Genomic DNA, 18,693 nt, shown 5'->3' with positions numbered 1-18,693 from the left:
TTGGAGTACCACAGAAGGATTTTGGTCATGGGTGTAACGTAATCTGACAGTTTTTAGCAGAATGACTTTAGTTGCTGTGTGGAGAGTAAACTTAAAAATGCAGTTTAAAAGGAAGATGAATATTAAGATTTTTGGTTTTATCAAGTAGAAGAATGGAGTTGCCATATACTGGATGGGGAAGGCTGTAAAAGAAGCAGGTTTGGACTGGTACAGTGGCTTATGCCAGTGATCCCAGCACTTTGGGAGGCTGAGCCTCGTGGATCACATGAGGTCAGGAACCTCTGCTTAGATTTCAGAGGTTGCATGGAAACACCTGAATGTCCAGGTAGAAGTCTGCTGCAAGGGTGGAGGTCTCATGGAAAAATTCTACTAGGGCAAAGCAGAGGGGAAATGTGGGATTGGAGCCTCAACATAGAGTACCCACTGGGGCACTGCCTAGTGGAGCTGTGAGAAGGTAGCCACCATCCTCCAGACCCCAGAATGGTAGATCCACCAACAGCTTGAACTTTGTGCTTGGAAAAGTGGCAGGCACTCAATACCAACCTGGGAAAGCAGCTGCGGGGGCTGTACCCTGCAGAGCCTCAGAGGCAGAGCTACCCAAGGACTTGGGAGCCTACCCCTTGCATCAGCATGGCCTGGATGTAAGACGTGGAGTCAAAGGAGATTATTTTGGAGCTTTAAGATTTAATGAGTGCCCTGCCAGGTTTTGGACTTTCATGGGGCTTATGTTCTCTTTATTTTGGCTGATTTCTCTTATTTGGAAAGGGAACATTTATCCAATACTTGTAACCTATTGTATTTTGGAAGTAATTAAGTGTTTTTTTATTTTTTATTTTGCAGGCTCATAGGCAGAAGGAACTTGCCTTGTCTCAGATAAAACTTTGGACTTGCACTTTTGAGATAATGCTGGAATGAGTTAAGCATTTGGGGAAATGATATAGTTTGGCTCTGTGTCCACACCCAAATCTCATCTCGAATGTTAATCCCATGTGTTGAGGGAGGGACCTGGTGGGAGGTGATTGAGTCATGGGGGAGATTTACCCATGCTGTTCTCATGATAGTTCTCTATCTCATGATAGAGGGAGTTCTCATGAAATCTGATGGTTTAAAAGTGGCAGTTTCCCCTGCACTATCTCTCTCTTTCTCCTGTCACCATGTAAGACTTGTCTTGCTTCCCCTTCACCTTCTGCCATGATTTTAAGTTTCCTGAAGCCTCCCCACCCATGTGGAACTGTGACTCAATTAAACCTCTTTTCTTTATAAATCACCCAGTCTCAGGTAGTTCTTTATAGCAGTGTGAAAATGTACTGATACACAAGATCTTTCCTCAGAGAAAGTATTTGATAGTTAATTATTTGAAAAAACCTGCTGGGGTTTTATCAAAGTCTAACTGACCTGGAAGAAGGGAAATACCCAACTTCAGCCAATTCCAGTTCTCCTGTCCCACCTAAGGGGAGAAAACACTGAGAAGCACTTGTGAAGTTCATAATCCAGAGGCAGAGGCTCACTGAAAGACTGAGACTTACTCACAAGACGATAGATAAAACATTTCCCCACCTCCCTCACCTTACAACCATGTTACTAAAGGACAGTTAATGTCAGTTACTTTTAACCAATACATCATGTCCAGCTACCAAGAAAAAATTGTCATCAGGGAAAGTAGAATGAAAGGATCAGGATAATACACTGTAGTTTATTTGAGATAAGTGACCTTGAATTCAAAGTGAGATCAGCCAGTTGAGTAAGCCTTTCTTGCCAACCATGCTCCCCTGTATGGGTGGGTAGTTGGATTTAAGCAGGATATGTGTAGGCCAATTGAGAATGAAGAAAGAACAGAAGGTCTAAGGTATATTACATAACCATGAAACACAATGGTTGTCTCCAGGAACTGGCAAAATAGTTGAAGTGATAACATAAACGCTTATGAAAAATAAGGAAATATGAAAATACATAACTGTAGAATTACTCTTAAAAGTAATTATACAAAGAGTTTTAAGAGGAATTCAGTGAAAGAAAAAACCCAGAGGTTTGGGTTCGGAAGAGGCCTTCATGGGGGAAGACAGACTTGACTTGGATCATCATGTTAATGATCCCTCAAATGTTTTATTCCCTTAATGAAAAATCTTTGATTATCCTCCATTTACAAGTTTGACTTATTATGGCTTTAATTACAAAAATGTCCTTCTTTAAGGAGTTTTCTTTGGAAATTTAAAATGTATATAAGAGTAGAGAAAATAAATTCCCAAGTGCACATAAACTGATTGCCAACTCAGAGCCATTCTTGTTTAACTGTGCATCACTCATGCTGACATTTCTGAAATATTCTGTTCCAATTTTCCTAATAGTTAAAAAAAGTGAACACCTGCAATTGTAAATAAGTATATATATGATTCCTTTATATAATAAGTAATATATGTCTGTTTATACACTATGATTATATGTCATGAACACATTATTATCAAACATACATTATTAATATATGACTTTTTAAGATATAAATTTTTTAAAAAATTATGTGAAATGACATAAAATATAAATTGACACTATAAAGTAATATAAAATATTAATATAATGAATAATATAAAATAATGTATAGTATGAATAATATAAAATAATATATGAAATGTATAAATTAAGATATATTATACAGTTATTTAATTCATTTATATATCAGATACATGCACCACTGAAATAATATATTTCTATATGATAAAACATATAAATAAGAATAAATTAAATATATGATGAAAATAAATAAATAACACATTAAATTATTTTATTTAATTTTATTAGTTATACCTCAAAACTCTTTGCTCTTACTAAATATTATTGGAAATGTTTCATTTTACCGAAAAATGAATTTTAATTATTTGTTTTTGAATAACATTCTAAAGTTCTGGTTCCAAGTTCAGTATATTTTAATGTTTTATTTTAAAGGGATGGCTGTCATAGTTCAGAAAGGTATATTGACCCAACTGGAGAAGTTCACAACTGGCCATATTTGATCATTTTGATGCATATTTTTCTGTTCCTATTATGAAAAGTATTTAGTTGAAATTAGCTATTAATTTTCTAGCCTAACTGATGTTGATAGATTGTTCTTGAATCATTTGTAAGGTGTTGCATTTTTATATTTTAAGCAAATGGCTCAACACCTAATAATACTCTTTATTTGGATAATTTGAAACTGATTAGAAATTTCTATTTTTATATTTAACATTTGTGTAAATAACATCTTGGCAATACAATCTCATACTGACAGACTTTAACAAATACACAATTTCAAAGGAGTTTCTTTCAAAATAAAGGTACTTTTAATTTTTTTAAATATCATTTTTTATCTTGAAAAAACAGTAGAGGTTGAATTTTTAATAAAATATCTGCTAGATAGCATACTACTAACAGGAACTTTTTATCACCGAACATTCAGTATATTTGGAACACTTATCTTTTTAAAATAAAAATGCTTACCTTATCTTTTAGCTTGACAATTCTTTTAAGTAATTTGCCTGAGATAAAAAGTGAACCTCTGGATGTTACAAAATAAGGCATGGTCATGTCCCTTCTCTTGTCATGTTTTGTAAAAACTCTAGCCTTTAGCTTAGCATTTAAACCAATCTAACAAGGCACACATAGACTATTATATTTTAACTTTTTCTAAAAGCAAATAAACAAGGGGGAATACCACTGTCAACCTCTTCATTGTATAAAGCTCCCACTCCGCTCCTAGAGTCCCATGTAAATAGAGGGTACTTCACCTGCTGACCTGCCAACTGAGTGAGGGCACCAATGTTAATCTGAATATTAAATACGAATATAGCTCTATTTTTAAATCATTTTGATACAAAATAAATATTTCAATTTTTTTCCACACACGTCTTGTGCATCCTCTGTGGCTCACAACCTACTTTGCAGAGCATTTTTTTTTTTTAATCTTTTTTTTTTTATTATTATACTTTAAGTTTTAGGGTACACATGCACAATGTGCAGGTTAGTTACATATGTATACATGTGCCATGCTGGTGTGCTGCACCCATTAACTTGTCATTTAGCATTAGGTATATCTCCTAAAGCTATCCCTCCCCACTCCCACCACCCCACAACAGTCCCCAGAGTGTGATGTTCCCCTTCCTGTGTCCATGTGTTCTTGTTGTTCAATTCCCACCTATGAGTGAGAACATGCAATGTTTGGTTTTTTGTTCTTGTGATAGTTTACTGAGAATGATGATTTCCAATTTCATCTATGTCCCTACAAAGGACATGAACTCATCATTTTTTATGGCTGCATAGTATTCCATGGTGTATATGTGCCACATTTTCTTAATCCAGTCTATCATTGTTGGACATTTGGGTTGGTTCGAAGTCTTTCCTATTGTGAACAGTGCTGCAATAAACATACGTGTGCATGTGTCTTTATAGCAGCATGATTTATAGTCCTTTGGGTATATACCCAGTAATGGGATGGCTGGGTCAAATGGTATTTCTAGTTCTAGATCCCTGAGGAATCGCCACACTGACTTCCACAATGGTTGAACTAGTTTACAGTCCCACCAACAGTGTAAAAGTGTTCCTATTTCTCCACATCCTCTCCAGCACCTGTTTTTTCCTGACTTTTTAATGATCGCCATTCTAACTGGTGTGAGATGGTATCTCATTGTGGTTTTGATTTGCATTTCTCTGATGGCCAGTGATGGTGAGCATTTTTTCATGTGTTTTTTGGCTGCATAAATGTCTTCTTTTGAGAAGTGTCTGTTCATGACCCTCGCCCACTTTTTTAAGGGTTTGTTTGTTTTTTTCTTGTAAATTTGTTTGAGCTCATTGTAGATTCTGGACAAACCTGAGAAAAACAAGCAACGGGGAAAGGATTCCCCATTCAATAAATGGTACTGGGAAAACTGGCTAGCCATATGTAGAAAGCTGAAACTGGATCCCTTCCTTACACCTTATACAAAAATTAATTCAAGATGGATTAAAGACTTAAACATTAGACCTAAAACCATAAAAACCCTAGAAGAAAACCGAGGCTTTACCATTCAGGACATAGGCATGGGCAAGGACTTCATGTCTGAAACACCAAAAGCAATGGCAACAAAAGCCAAAATTGACAAATGGGATCTAATTAAACTAAAGAGCTTCTGCACAGCAAAAGAAACTACCATCAGAGTGAACAGGCAACCTACACAATGGGAGAAAATTTTCACAACCTACTCATCTGACAAACGGCTCATATCCAGGACCATTGCTTTAAATATATGGATTGAGGCATGGTGTTTTTCCAAGGCAAAGAGATGTTGAGTGCCTTGTATGTTAGGGACAGTTCTTTTGCTTTCTGGTTAAATAAATAAAACTTGATTAGCATAAGCAAACTTATTAAAGAAGCTATTCTAGCATCTCTAAAAAGTCTAGGAAGTGTTTTTAAATCAAACCTCAAAAAGGGTGGGGCACAGGATGGATGATTTGATTGTGGGCCTTCTTTCATCCCAATGCTAGTCATGTTTTCCCACTACCAACAGAATCTATTCCTAACAACTCCATTAAAATTCCAAGTCTGTGAGAACAGGAATATTATTGGCCCAATTTGGATCTAGTAGGCATTCCTGGTCTAATATTTTATGGATGAAGAGGAGGGTCATATGGCAGAAACATAACCGCTAATAGTTTAATGAGGAACACAGACTGCAGATCTCAGAGAAAAGGGGCTGGTCAATCCAGCCAAACTGAGTCCCCTATGTCAAGTCTGGTTATGGGAATACACAGGATATGTGGCAGACAGAGTGAGTGATGTAGTCTGGCTAGATAAAAGGGTTCCTGTAACTGAGCAATAGAAATTAATCAAGACAGATAGATTAGGACTATATTTAATGGGGACCAGGCATGGGAAAATGGAACTCATAAGAAGACACTTCAAAGTACCTAGTTGGGAAGTAACATTATTGTATCAGTCAGAATTTTATTAGGAACCAATTGAAGGCACACATAATTGAAAAGAATTGAAAGAAGAGATTATTTACAAAAATGTGGACAGGATTAAGGGAAAAACACATAGATGCCAGCAACATTAGACCTGGAGAAGAAAGAGGGAAAATAATTGCCAGAACTTGAAGAGAGCTGAAGATATCAGAGATCCCCATCCTTCCTGTCCTTTGAGAAATACAACTACCAAACCACAGCCAGCCCTTGGTGGTGGCCAGGATAAAAGATATGGTCACCTCTCTGTCCTTTTGATTCCTGATCTCCTGTTGGTGACTCTCACTCCAAACTGAAAGAAGCTAAAAAATATCATAACTAGTGGATGTTATCTGCAGAGGTTAACTTTGCAGGGCACAGGGAAATGTGCAGAAAAGGTAAAGATGATTGCAAAGGAGCAAACAGAGATTTTCCATCCAGCTCAAGGATCAAAGTACTATTTTAAGAAGACTTAGTGTTTTAACACTGACTAAAAGTATTGTAGATGAGAGATCACAGTTAGAAAGAAAGAAGAATTTTAAAAGAGATTGGATTAGTAGCTGATTGGATATGGTAAGATACAGAAAGAAAGAGAGAAATGTCCAGAAATCTCTTTAAAGTAAATTATTTCCTTCAAAGTACCTGTGATGGTTAATACTGCTTGTCAGCATGATTGGATTGGAGAATGCAAAGTATTGATCCTGGGTGTGTCCGTGAGGGTGTTGCCAAAGGACTTAACATTGGAGTCAGTGGGCTGGGAAAGACAGACCCACCCTTAACCTGGGTGGGCACCATCTAATCAGCTGCCAGCTCAGCTAGAAATATAAAGCAGGCCGAAAAACATGAAAAGACTAGACTCTCTTCCTTCTTCCTTCCCTTGAACATCGGACTGCAAGTTCTTCAGTTTTGGGACTCCGACTGGCTCTCCTTGCTCCTCAGCTTGCAGATGGCCTATTGTGGGACCTTGTGATAGTGTGAGTTAGTACTTAATAAATTCCTCTGTCTGTCTGTCTGTCTATCCATCCATCCTATTAGTTCTGTCCCTCTAGAGAACCCTGACTAATACACCCACAGACAGAAACAAAGTAGAAAGATATAAAGTCAGTGTGTGTTTGTGGGTGGTGGTGACAAGATCCCAGTTAGATGACCACTGAAATCATTTCCAATTTTATAATTTAGTAAATAAAGAAAATCCTTTTTGATGCTGTGTAGGCTTTTAAATTTCTGCACTAACATGTCAATAATAGAATATGCAATAGTGATTATCAGCCTAGAACTGACCCTGGCTTTGATCTTCCCTGGACCAGCTCTTGGAGACTACATCCAGTCTGATTCCATGTAGCACGTGTTATGGTATTTTCCACAAATGAGCTCTCTTTTTTTGAAGGACAGTGGTAGTATTAGGAGAACAAATAACATAAAATAGACACCTTTTCTCATACTGTAGATTTGGCCTACTTTTCTTATCTTTCTTTTATGAAAATTATTTTAACTACAAGACTGGTTTCCTAATACGATTTAATTGCATCATTTTTGCAAGGCTGTTCTTGCTCTTCTACCAATTGTCTGTTAAGTGCCACATACTCTGTCAATGAGATTTATATTTGTGGGTTGCGATGGGAACAGTGGTAGTGGTTGTATTAGTCCATTCTCACTCAGCTATAAAAAATGTACCTGACCCTGGGTAATTTATAAAGAAAAGAGGTTTAATTGGCTTACAGTTCCACAGGCTGTACAGGAAGCAGGCTTCTAGGGAGGCCTCAGGAAACTTTCATGGTGGAAGGCAAAGAGGAAGCACGCATATCTTAATGGCCAGAGCAGGAGGAAGAAAGATAGTGGGGAAGTGCTACACACTTTTAAACAACCAGATCTCGTGAGAATTCACTCGCTATTACGAGAATAGTAAGGGGGAAATCCACCCCTATGATCCAATCACCTCCCACCAGGCCCCTCCTCCAACACAGGTGATTACAATTTGACATGAGAGTTTGGCAAACACAGATCCAAACCAAACCAGTAATTATATAGCTCTTAGGTATAAGGCTACTTTGTCCAGTATACTAGTTTATTTCTTCTATTGTCAGAAGAAACTTTTAGACATCTCTACCAATTAAGTCTAGTTACACATGTCTTCTTTTTCTTACAATAATTTTAAGAGAATTAAGTTCCTTTTGGAATCTCTCCTTAGACTCTGCACAACTGAATCCACAAGGTGAAGCTATCTTTCAAAACCATTTAGGTAGCAGCTGGGAAGAAGGTGAGGAAACCAACATATGGCATTATTTAATGTCACTAGGACCGTGTGGGAAAGAGATCCCTTTTAATTTTTCTTGGACTTTTGAAATGAGGTCTGAGTTTTATTGAAATCTCCATAAAAACATCATTAAACCAAAATTAAAGGCTCTATACTTTCCAATAATAGCTGGATGGTTCAGAATAACATATTTGCTAGCTGAAAAGTACCTCTGAATAGCTCGTGGCACTGCTGGAAGTGTTGTTCTCCAAGCCCATTAAGTTTATGCATTAGAGCACACAGACAGTGGCAGTTGCCTGACATATCCCATTGTGCTCAAGGACTAGAAAGTGATAAGGTTAATGAGACTTTGTATTGATGTCGAACCATAGAGAGTAGAGCTGGCTATATGTAACCACTGCCTTACAGGTGCTGTAGTGATTTTAAGTGTTAATAAGCTTGCAAGAGTGCAAGGGGAAAAGGTCTATTTTTGATAGAAATATGACCTTTAAAGAAAATATGCTTTAAATATTTGAACTTTTAATTCTATCAGTTAATAGCATTATTTGGTAAGATTCTAAAAGCAATCTTGTTCTTCAATTTTGAGGGTTCAAAAAATTTCTGACCGTTGGATAGAGGCATTTCTTTTTCCCCCAGAGGTTGAGGGGCACAAGGTCTGTTTGCTACCTATTGTTAGGGCACAGAAATGATCCTTCCTCTGTCCTGGAGTCCTAGAATAAAGATAAGCAGTCCAGGTTCAACTTTTCTATTATGTCTAACTTCCTAAATGAGTGATGTTTGAGATATTAGAAAGTGTTGGATAGGGGCAGGTTGGTTGATGTGGGTCCCCTTTTGGGAGTTTGACACTCATTTCATTTAGATCTCACATAAGCATTTTAATTTTGTGATTTTCATCCCAGCCTGCATGTACATCAGTATTACCTGTTTAGCTTTCTTTAAAATTACAAATATCTGGGTCTCATCCTTTGAGACTCAGTAGGTCCAAGCATCTGTATTTGCATCAGCCCAAAAATCTCCTTAAACTGATAAGCAACTTCAGCAAAGTCTCAGGATACAAAATCAATGTGCAAAAATCACAGGCATTTCTATACACCAATAATAGACAAACGGAGAGCCAAATCGTGATTAAACTTCCATTCACAATTGCTACAAAGAGAATAAAATACCTAGGAATCCAAATTACAAGGGATGTGAAGGACCTCTTCAAGGAGAACTACAAACCACTACTCAAGGAAATAAGAGAGGACACAAACAAATGGAAAAACATTCCATGTTCATGGATATGAAGAATCAATATTGTGAAAATGGCCATACTGTCCAAAGTAATTTATAGATTCATTGCTATCCCCATCAAGCCACCATTGACTTTCTTCACAGAATTAGGAAAAACTACTTTAAATTTCATATGGAATCAAAAAGGAACCCATATAGCCAAGACAACCCTAAGCAAAAAGAACAAAGAACAAACAAAAAGAGGCATCACACTACCTGACTTCAAACTGTATTACAAGGCTACAGTAACCAAAACAGCATGGTACTGGTACCAAAACAGATATATAGACCAATGGTATACATTTATTAATTATGTAGATGAGAAAAATGATATCCATAAAGGCACATTGATTATTTTTAAAGATGCACTGCTAGGGGAAGAGTTATAATTCAGCTGAAGCCTGCATAATTCCAAAGTCCATGTGATTCCAGTATTCACTGATTCTTTCTTCTGCTACCAACCTTTTGAACTGGGGCAAATTCAAGGGAAATCCAACTGGCTTTGTGTCAGGGCTCTGACATTGAGAAGGTATACAAATTTCAATTTATAACTTGAAATAACTCTGCAACTTTAAAAATTACACATTTCCAAGTTGATAGCATATGCACTCCTTCCAGAAACATGCTAGAAATATCAATAAGTGAGACTCATACTAGTTAGTGCTAGTAAGAACCTACATTAAGGGCTTCCTACTTCTAGCCACCCTTTTAGGTGCTCTGCACATATTAACAGACTTGTTCTTTGTAGCCAGACTATAAGGTGGTCACTAAAATTGTCTCGTTTAACAAATGGAAACACTGGAATCCTCAGAGTTTAACAAATGTGCCCATCTCATGGCTACTAGCGGCAAACCCGGCATTGAAACAATCTGTCTTGTTCAGAGCCCAAGCTTGTAACTGCTACCTCAGGGACTAGTAAACTTTCTGTAAAGGGCCAGGTAGTAAATATTGTAGACTTTGTCAACACACGGTCTCTGCCATTATAGCATGAAAACAGCCAGAGATAATACACAAATGAATGAGGCTGGCTATATTCCAACAGCACACTGAATAGCATACTATGGACACTGAAATTTGATTGTCATAATTTTCATGTCACAAAATTCTATTTTTACTTTTTTTTCAACCATTTAAAAATGTAATAATTATTCTTAGTTTGTGGGCTATGAAAATACAGGCAGCAGACAGAATTTGACATATGGGCCATGTGGGCCATGGTTTACCAACACCTGGACTACGCTCTATTGCCACTTCTTGCTGATAGAGTTCCAGGGGTTATTGTGTTTGGAGAGAAACACTGATTACTTTTGCTTTAACATTCAACTTATTAAACTTACAAATCATTAGGAAATTTTCCTATATCTCTAGGTACAACTTACATTTTTAATGAATAAAAATAAACATTTAGAAATCCAATTCACTAACCATCCAAAAGTTAATTAGAATATAGGCAAGTTCTGAATTTTAATAAAAATAGGAATCTGATATAAAAGATCTTTTAAATGCTTACACTCCTTAAAATAGATCAAATATACACAGAATAAATGGCCACAAATCTTATTATTACACCACGCTTAAACCATTACAAAGATATTGACACCCTGGATTTGTGGGTTTACAAAATTAGCATTTATATTCATTCCCTTGCATAAAATAACCTGAACAGACCCCCAAATAATAATATTCTCTCAAGCCATGATTGTATGTTCCTATTTAACTAATTAATTATTGATCTGAAAACAAGACATGGTTCCATCCTATGGGGATTCAATGCTAAGTCTGCACTGATTGGTCTGGCTTTCTCCTTGAGTAAAAGATCATAAGCTATTTCATGAGACTTTTGGATGTCATTTTTTTTTTCTTGTGCCTTCCCTATTTTACTCTCTTATCCATCAAGTCATGGCTACAGACATCTCAGATAGTTTTTTATTTAATCATAAATTAGTAGAGTCATACAAAGATTTCCCTTCCAAAGTAGAGTAGTCTGTACAGTTAACTCTCTTTTGTGGAAATTTGGTTAAACTACTATCTTGGAGTCCACCACTAAACCCTGTTTCTACCTGATAGTTTTTGTGATTATCTCTGCTGACCACTCTCCAGTGTATAACAGAGTTCTTGGTTTTCTGGTTCAGGTTGGCTTACTAATGACTCTTCCTCTCTATCACACAGTTAACAGACACTAAATATTGATTGTCATGCATATTGTTAACAAAAATCAACAAAACCCTGAAAACAGCACACTCAGATATGCCAGTCCACTCACATATGAAAACCAGTTTAAAAAATGCATTAAACTTACTCTTCTTTTGCATGCAACCTTCTGCTCTTTACATTTATATAGTTTTCATCCTTATGGAGTATCTTTATAGTCTGAATTTGTTTGAATTCATTGGGTCTCCCAACCTTGGCACTGTTGACATTTTAGATGGTAAATTCTTTTTTTTGATGGGGGCTGTACTGTGCATTGTTGGATGTTTAACAGTGTCCCTGGCCTCTACTCATTAGGTACCAGTAGCATTCCCCCTCATTGTGACAATCAAAAATGTCCTCAGGCATTGCCAGTGTCTCCTGGGTGCCAAAATTGTCCCTGCTTAACAACCATTGCAACTGAATACCAATATTTTTCTTATTTTGATGCTTAATAGATCACAAGATGGCCAATAGTAGTTTTTGTATTTGGCCCTATTGTTATTTCAGCATGATCATGTCATGTTTTGAAATGACACTTGCTTTCTGGAAACAAGGAGCTATTCCCTCTTCGTATTTCCCTGCCCTTATCCCTTAATGAGTTCCAAATCTGGGGGATTAAAGTACTCATCAGAGTGAGTAGGCTGAACCCAGTGACAGCAAAGCCACTGGAATAATCAAGCAGAAAAATATATTTAAAGTCGTAAGTCCATAATGATGTTTACAAAATAAAAGTTAAAAATTGATAAATATTTTGGTATTTTATTATTTTTTTAATTTACTTTTTTCTATATGCCTAGTTATATTTTAACCCTTTCCAAATGATATTTGTGCCACCCTTTCTCATATGGCCCTATTTTTCAGTCAATTAGCAGATAACAAGAGTAACTGTTTATCTACCATCTAACTGTGAAGCATATCATGAATGGAGCAAGGCTTCTCAACCACGGCTCCTTAGTTTGGGAGGGAAGGTAGCTGAAGCACAGGTATCTGTATTTTGAATATTGAATTGCAAATAATTTGCAGGCAAACTATTTGGCATTGCTTCCCAGTGGAACCCAACTTGCTGATTAATGTTCTGTATAACTTTGTTGACTTTGGCTTTATTGTAAATAAAATATAGACACAAATAACTGTCTACATATCAGGGTCTTCAATGTGGCTTATAACTACAATCATTTCACTCCTTAATTTAAAAAAAACTTCCATGTTACCACATTACTAACTGCAGTTCAGCCAAAATCTTGTGTAGATAAGAATTAGATACGACGATTTAAAAAATATATATTTGTGTGGGTCCTTATCTTCACAAATTCTAATTAAGTTGATTAAGAGCTTAGATTTCTGGTGAACATCCTAGACATATTTAATGCAGGGGATCTGGGACCTGAGAAACACAGAAAAATAGAAAACTGTCTTGTGGAATAATGCATAAATAACTTAATCTGGCATTTAAGCAGTTCCATTGATCTGTCTCCAGCCTATCAATCTAATTCCATCAGAGACAAATGACAAGTTGTCTGAATTCTCACTGGATCAGTAAGATCTAAGTCATGCTAAGTATTCTTTGTTCAATGATGGCAGTGAAGTTTGGCTAAACCTGAGCAGGACCTACATGACAGATTTTCCTTAATAATGTGAATATTAAAGGATAAAAGATGAAACCACATTTAGCAGATCATAACCTGGTCTCTGTTATCATCCAGGAATAATTGACATCACTATTTTCTTCCTTTGGTTAGCATTTAAAAATATAGCATGCAAAAAGAAAAATGCAATGAATTATCATCACGAAAAATCAAGGTAATTTCTGCCTAGTTCAAGATGTGAACTCTGAAATAATCTCAAAAGCCTTCTTCACAGCTTTCTCCGTTACTACTGCCTCTCTCCCTCTCAAATCTAATCACTACCCCGACTTTTATGATATTTGCTTTTTGTTATGCTTTACCACAAATTCATGCATCCTTAAATACTCAGGCTGCCGTAACAATTTACCATAGACTGGGTGGCTGAAACACCTGGCATTTATTTGCTCACAACCCTGGAGATCTGAAGTCAAAGATCAAGGTGCTAACAAGGTCAGTATCTGGTGAGGGCCCCGTCCTTGGGGTGCAGATGTCCAACTTCTTTTTATGTTCTCACATGGTCTTTCCTGGGTCTGTGCTCACAGAGAGCACTCTAGTGACTCTTCTTATAAGAGCCCCAATCCCATCATGAGGGCCCCAATCCCACGATCTCATTTAAACCCAATTATCTCCAAATGCCTCATCTTTAAGTACCATCACATTGAGGGTTAGGGCTTTAACAAATGACTTTTGGAGTAACACAATTTAGTCCATAGCAATAAGTTTATTTTCACTTGTCTTGAAATTCATATAAACCAATTTATATAACATACATGTGTCCAGTTTTTACTCAGTATTATGTTTGTAAGATTCATTATATTCTTGTTATAATTCATTTATTCTCAGTGCTGTATAGTGTTTCAATAGTGTATGGTATTTGAATGCTTTTAAGGAGACCAAAGAAAAATAATGGGAATTCTGAGGTTAAACTCCCAAGGTAGTTGTAGAAGGTCTTCCTATTAACTGAATATCAACCATTTATGAGTTATATATTATAAGTATCTTTGTATTCCATACAGCATTGTATAAAATATAAATATTCCACAATTTACTTATTCCTTTTACTACTAAGAGATGATAGGTTTTTTTGCGTGTGTGTGGTTTCTCCCCAGTTTCTGGTTATTACCAGTAATAGTGCTGTGAACATTCTTATACATGTATCTTGCTGTAAAACTGCGTGTTTTCCTTTATTGTATATATCTCTAGGTGGAAATACTAAATTTTATGGTAGCTTTATTTCCAACTTCGGTAGATAATTTCAGACTATTTTCTCAAATGGTTTTATAGACTAATTTAAATTACTTCTAGCAGCTTATGAGATTTTCCATTGCTCCACATTCTCATTACACTTGATATTGACAGTCATATTTTATTTTAACTACCCAGGCTTTAATTTTCCTTTCCCTAATGACTAATGCACTTGAGAGTCTTTCATAAGTTTTGTGGCTATTTGAATATGGCTTATATCCAGGGATATAGTAATAAGACAAATATTACCTGTTTAAGGCTTTTGCTTATTTTTCTTCGGTTTTGTTTCTTTTTATGTATTGATGTGTAGGAGATCTTCACATTTTCTAAATATCAGCCACTTGTGCATTATAAATATATTTGTCCAGCCTTTGGCTTGCCTTTTCACTCTCTTAGTAATGTCTTTTGAGAAATAGAATTGATCAGTTTTAGTATTGTCCGATTTATCATTATTTCCGCTATGGTTAATATTTTTTTGTGTCTTTTTTTTTTTAACACAACTTTCTCTATGTAAAATCATGAGGATATTCTATAAATAATTTCTTCCAGTAGCTTTATAATCTTGCCTTGGACATTTGCATTAATAATATAACTGCAATTGACTTTGTTTATTGTCTATGTCAAGCTTCAGTGTTTATCCTTATGGATTTTTCACTTGGTCCAGCACCATTCTATACACTTCAGTCTTATTTTTGTTCTTAAATTAGGTATCCCTAAATATGTGTTTCTTTTTCTGGACTAATTTCTATTCCATTGTTCTAATTGTTCTTCCTTGCACCAACACTATCCTTTATTTATTATAGTAGTTTTATGATAAGACTTGATTTCTAATAGAGCAAGTAAATTCATATTTTCTTCATTAAGAGAATCTTGACTTTTAACAAATAATTTTATGTAAATATTATACTCTACTTATTAATTTATATCCAAAATAAATCTTCTTAAGATTTTGATTGGTGTTGCATTGAACCGTAGATAAGTTAAGGAAAAGTTGAAATCTATAATTTATCTTCCAAGTCATGAACATAGAATACTTATCCACTTATTTTGTTCTTCCTAATTTCTCTCAATAATGCCTATTGCTTTCTATGTAGAGATCTTGCATATTATCCATGAGATTTGTTTTCAGCATTTAATATTTTTGAGGTCACTGCCAAATTTTTTGAAATTACATTTAATTTTCAAAATTCTGTTTAAAATTCTCATGTATAAAAGCGTGTATATGCTCACATATAAAATCACAACCAATTTTTGTATTATAAGATGATAACCAGCAAATTTGCCAAAATCACTAATTAAATGTAGTCATTTTAGATATTTATTTATGTATTTATTTATTTTTACTTTAAGTTCTGGGATACATGTGCAGAATGTGCAGGTTTGTTACATAGGTATAAATGTGCCATGGTGGTTTGCTGCACCTGTTAACCCATCATCTAGGTTTTAAGCCCTGCATGCATTAGATATTTGTCCTAATGCTCTCCCTCCCCTTGGTCCCCACCCCCTGAGAGTCCCCAGTGTGTTGTTACCCTCCCTGTGTCCATGTGTTCTCATTGTTCAACTCCCACTAATGAGTAAGAATATGTGGTGTTTGGTTTTCTGTTCCTGTGTTAGGTTACTGAGAATGATGGCTTCCAGCTTCATCCCTGTCCTTGCAAAGGACATGATCTCATTCTTTTCTATGTCTGTGTAGTATTCCATGATGTATATGTGCCACATTTTCTTCACCCAGTCTATCATTGATGGGCATTTATGTTGGTTCCAAGTCTTTGCTATTGTAAATAGTGCTGCAAGAAACATATGTGTTGTGTGCATGTGTCTTTATAGTAGAATGATTTATAATCCTTTGGGCATATACCCAGTAATGGGATTACTGGGTCAAAAGATATTTCTGGTTCTAGACCCTTGAGGAATTGCCACACTGACTTTCACAATGGTTGAACTAATTCATACTCCCACCATACCATAGTCATATTAGTGAATCATGAGAGTACTATTTTTTTGTTTCTAATTCTTACACACACACACACACACACGTACTATTATAATACTCATACTATTAAATATCAAACAGGAAACTGAGGCTCAGAGCTGAAAAGTAACTTCTCTAAGATTCCTGACCTTTTAAATAATGGAAATAGAAAACCCAGATTATTTTTCTTGCCCTCATTAGATATGGTTACACATTTGTCAATATTTGCTCTTATTCTCATGTTTAAAGTGTGAGCAGGTCATCCTTCACAATTAAACATTCAAGTGCTTTACATTAGAAACCAGGTTTCATTTTTTTAAAAAATACACTGACTCTTTTAACAGAGTATTAAATACATTTAAGGTACCTGTTAAATAATTACTGATATATTCCTAAAAGATATCTTTTATATTTTCTTAGATAATGACTGAAATTTATTTTAGAGTTTTCTCTTTTAAATCTATAACATAAGCAATCTAATTCCATAGTTGTGGTTTTATATTATTTGCCATATTAATATGCATACTTTTTCTTTAACGTTGTTATCAGGGCAGCAACGACTATTTTATACAACATGTTTCTCCAAATGTAAAGGTAGTATTGTTGTCATAATAAAAGCTTTTGGATGGGTTCAGACTTGTTTGATAAACTATGGATCTTTTAAGTAGACCAAAGAAAAACAATGGGAAACCTGAGGTTAAAAACACTCAGAGGAAAGCAGAATTCTAGGTAGATGGGGCAAAGATGAGTAACAAGGCAACAAGGCCTACATTTGAGAGTTCTCTATGGCTTCTCATGTAAGAACATGACATTTTATTTAGCCCTAGTCCCTGAAACTGTTTCTCAAACCTCCAATTCCCAAAATGCTCCTAAGAATCTCTACTTTGAGAAGATGATTGTATTATATAAGATTAATTGGGTTATTAGAGTCTCAGCAGCTCTATTTTGGAATGCCAAAATAGTTTTGAGAAGCAGAACAAATTTATCTTCAGGATAGAGAAAGAGAAATGTATTGGAGTTTAATATTTAAAACCAGATCTATACATGTGCATGCAGCAACCTGTAGGCAGCTACATCCCCAGGCAACCTAGTGACCATAGGCAGACCCTACACATTCAAACATAATTACAGATAAAATCTCCTTTTCCTTCAGGTACTCCCTGAGGAAAAAATAGGCATTTCCATCAAAAGAAAACCTGGCTCCATGGCAATTAAGCAAATGTCATAAGACAACTGGAATCTGAAACACTCTGCAAAAGTAACATATATATATAAACATAGTGTATATAGGGTTTAGTATTATCTATGGTTTCAGGCATCCACTGGAATTCATGGGACATATTCCCCTTTGATTATGGGGGTCTATAGTACACCACTTGTGGAGGAATCCTCAAATATTACTATTCCAATCTGGGTTTTTTCCCCATTATTTAAAAGGTCTATAATCTTAGAGAAGTTACTTTGCAGATCTGAGCCTCAGTTTCCTGTTTGATTTTTAATAGTATGTGTATTATAATAGTACATATAAAGCCTTAGACAGGGTGAGATTTTATGTATAGATATTTATATGTTTGTGTGTGATCCTTAGCAGAGTGCCTGTATTGCAGTAAGTTAGCACTCCTCTTTACAAATAAGACTATGTAATAATGAAATTGATTGATTTAGAGCACATAGAAAAGCGAGTGTCTATTAAAGTCATGTTCCCTATTAATAGCTAACATATTTAAAATGTCAGGGATTTTTCTAAGAGCTTTATGACCCTTAATTAGCTCATTTTATTGTTAGAACAAACAATAAAAAGTTAGTACTATCTTAATATCCACAGTACAACTGACAAAATGAGGCAGAGAGTAGCTCACCCAAGGTAGCTTGCCCAAGGTTAGTGGTAAATTTGGAAGCAAACTTACACAGGCTGTTTCCAAAGCCTGTGTGTTTGACCTGCTCTGTCTTCTTGTTTGAGATGAATGTGTGTATATGATTGTCCACTAATGTATTCTTCTTAGGATGATATGACTAATAATTTTTTTAATTTTGACATTTGGCATATAGTTCAGACTATGTTTTATGTGTATTGTAGAGATAAAATACTTCAAAAGCCCATGGACCATTATTAATAAGCGTTAACTTCAAGGCTTCCTTAGCTGGAATAATCATATATGGAGATCTACCTATAATGTCTCATCACCCCA

This window comes from Pongo pygmaeus, chromosome 3, assembly GCF_028885625.2.
Source record: "Pongo pygmaeus isolate AG05252 chromosome 3, NHGRI_mPonPyg2-v2.0_pri, whole genome shotgun sequence".
Taxonomy (NCBI): domain Eukaryota; kingdom Metazoa; phylum Chordata; class Mammalia; order Primates; family Hominidae; genus Pongo; species Pongo pygmaeus.
This window is presented reverse-complemented; position numbering follows the sequence as displayed.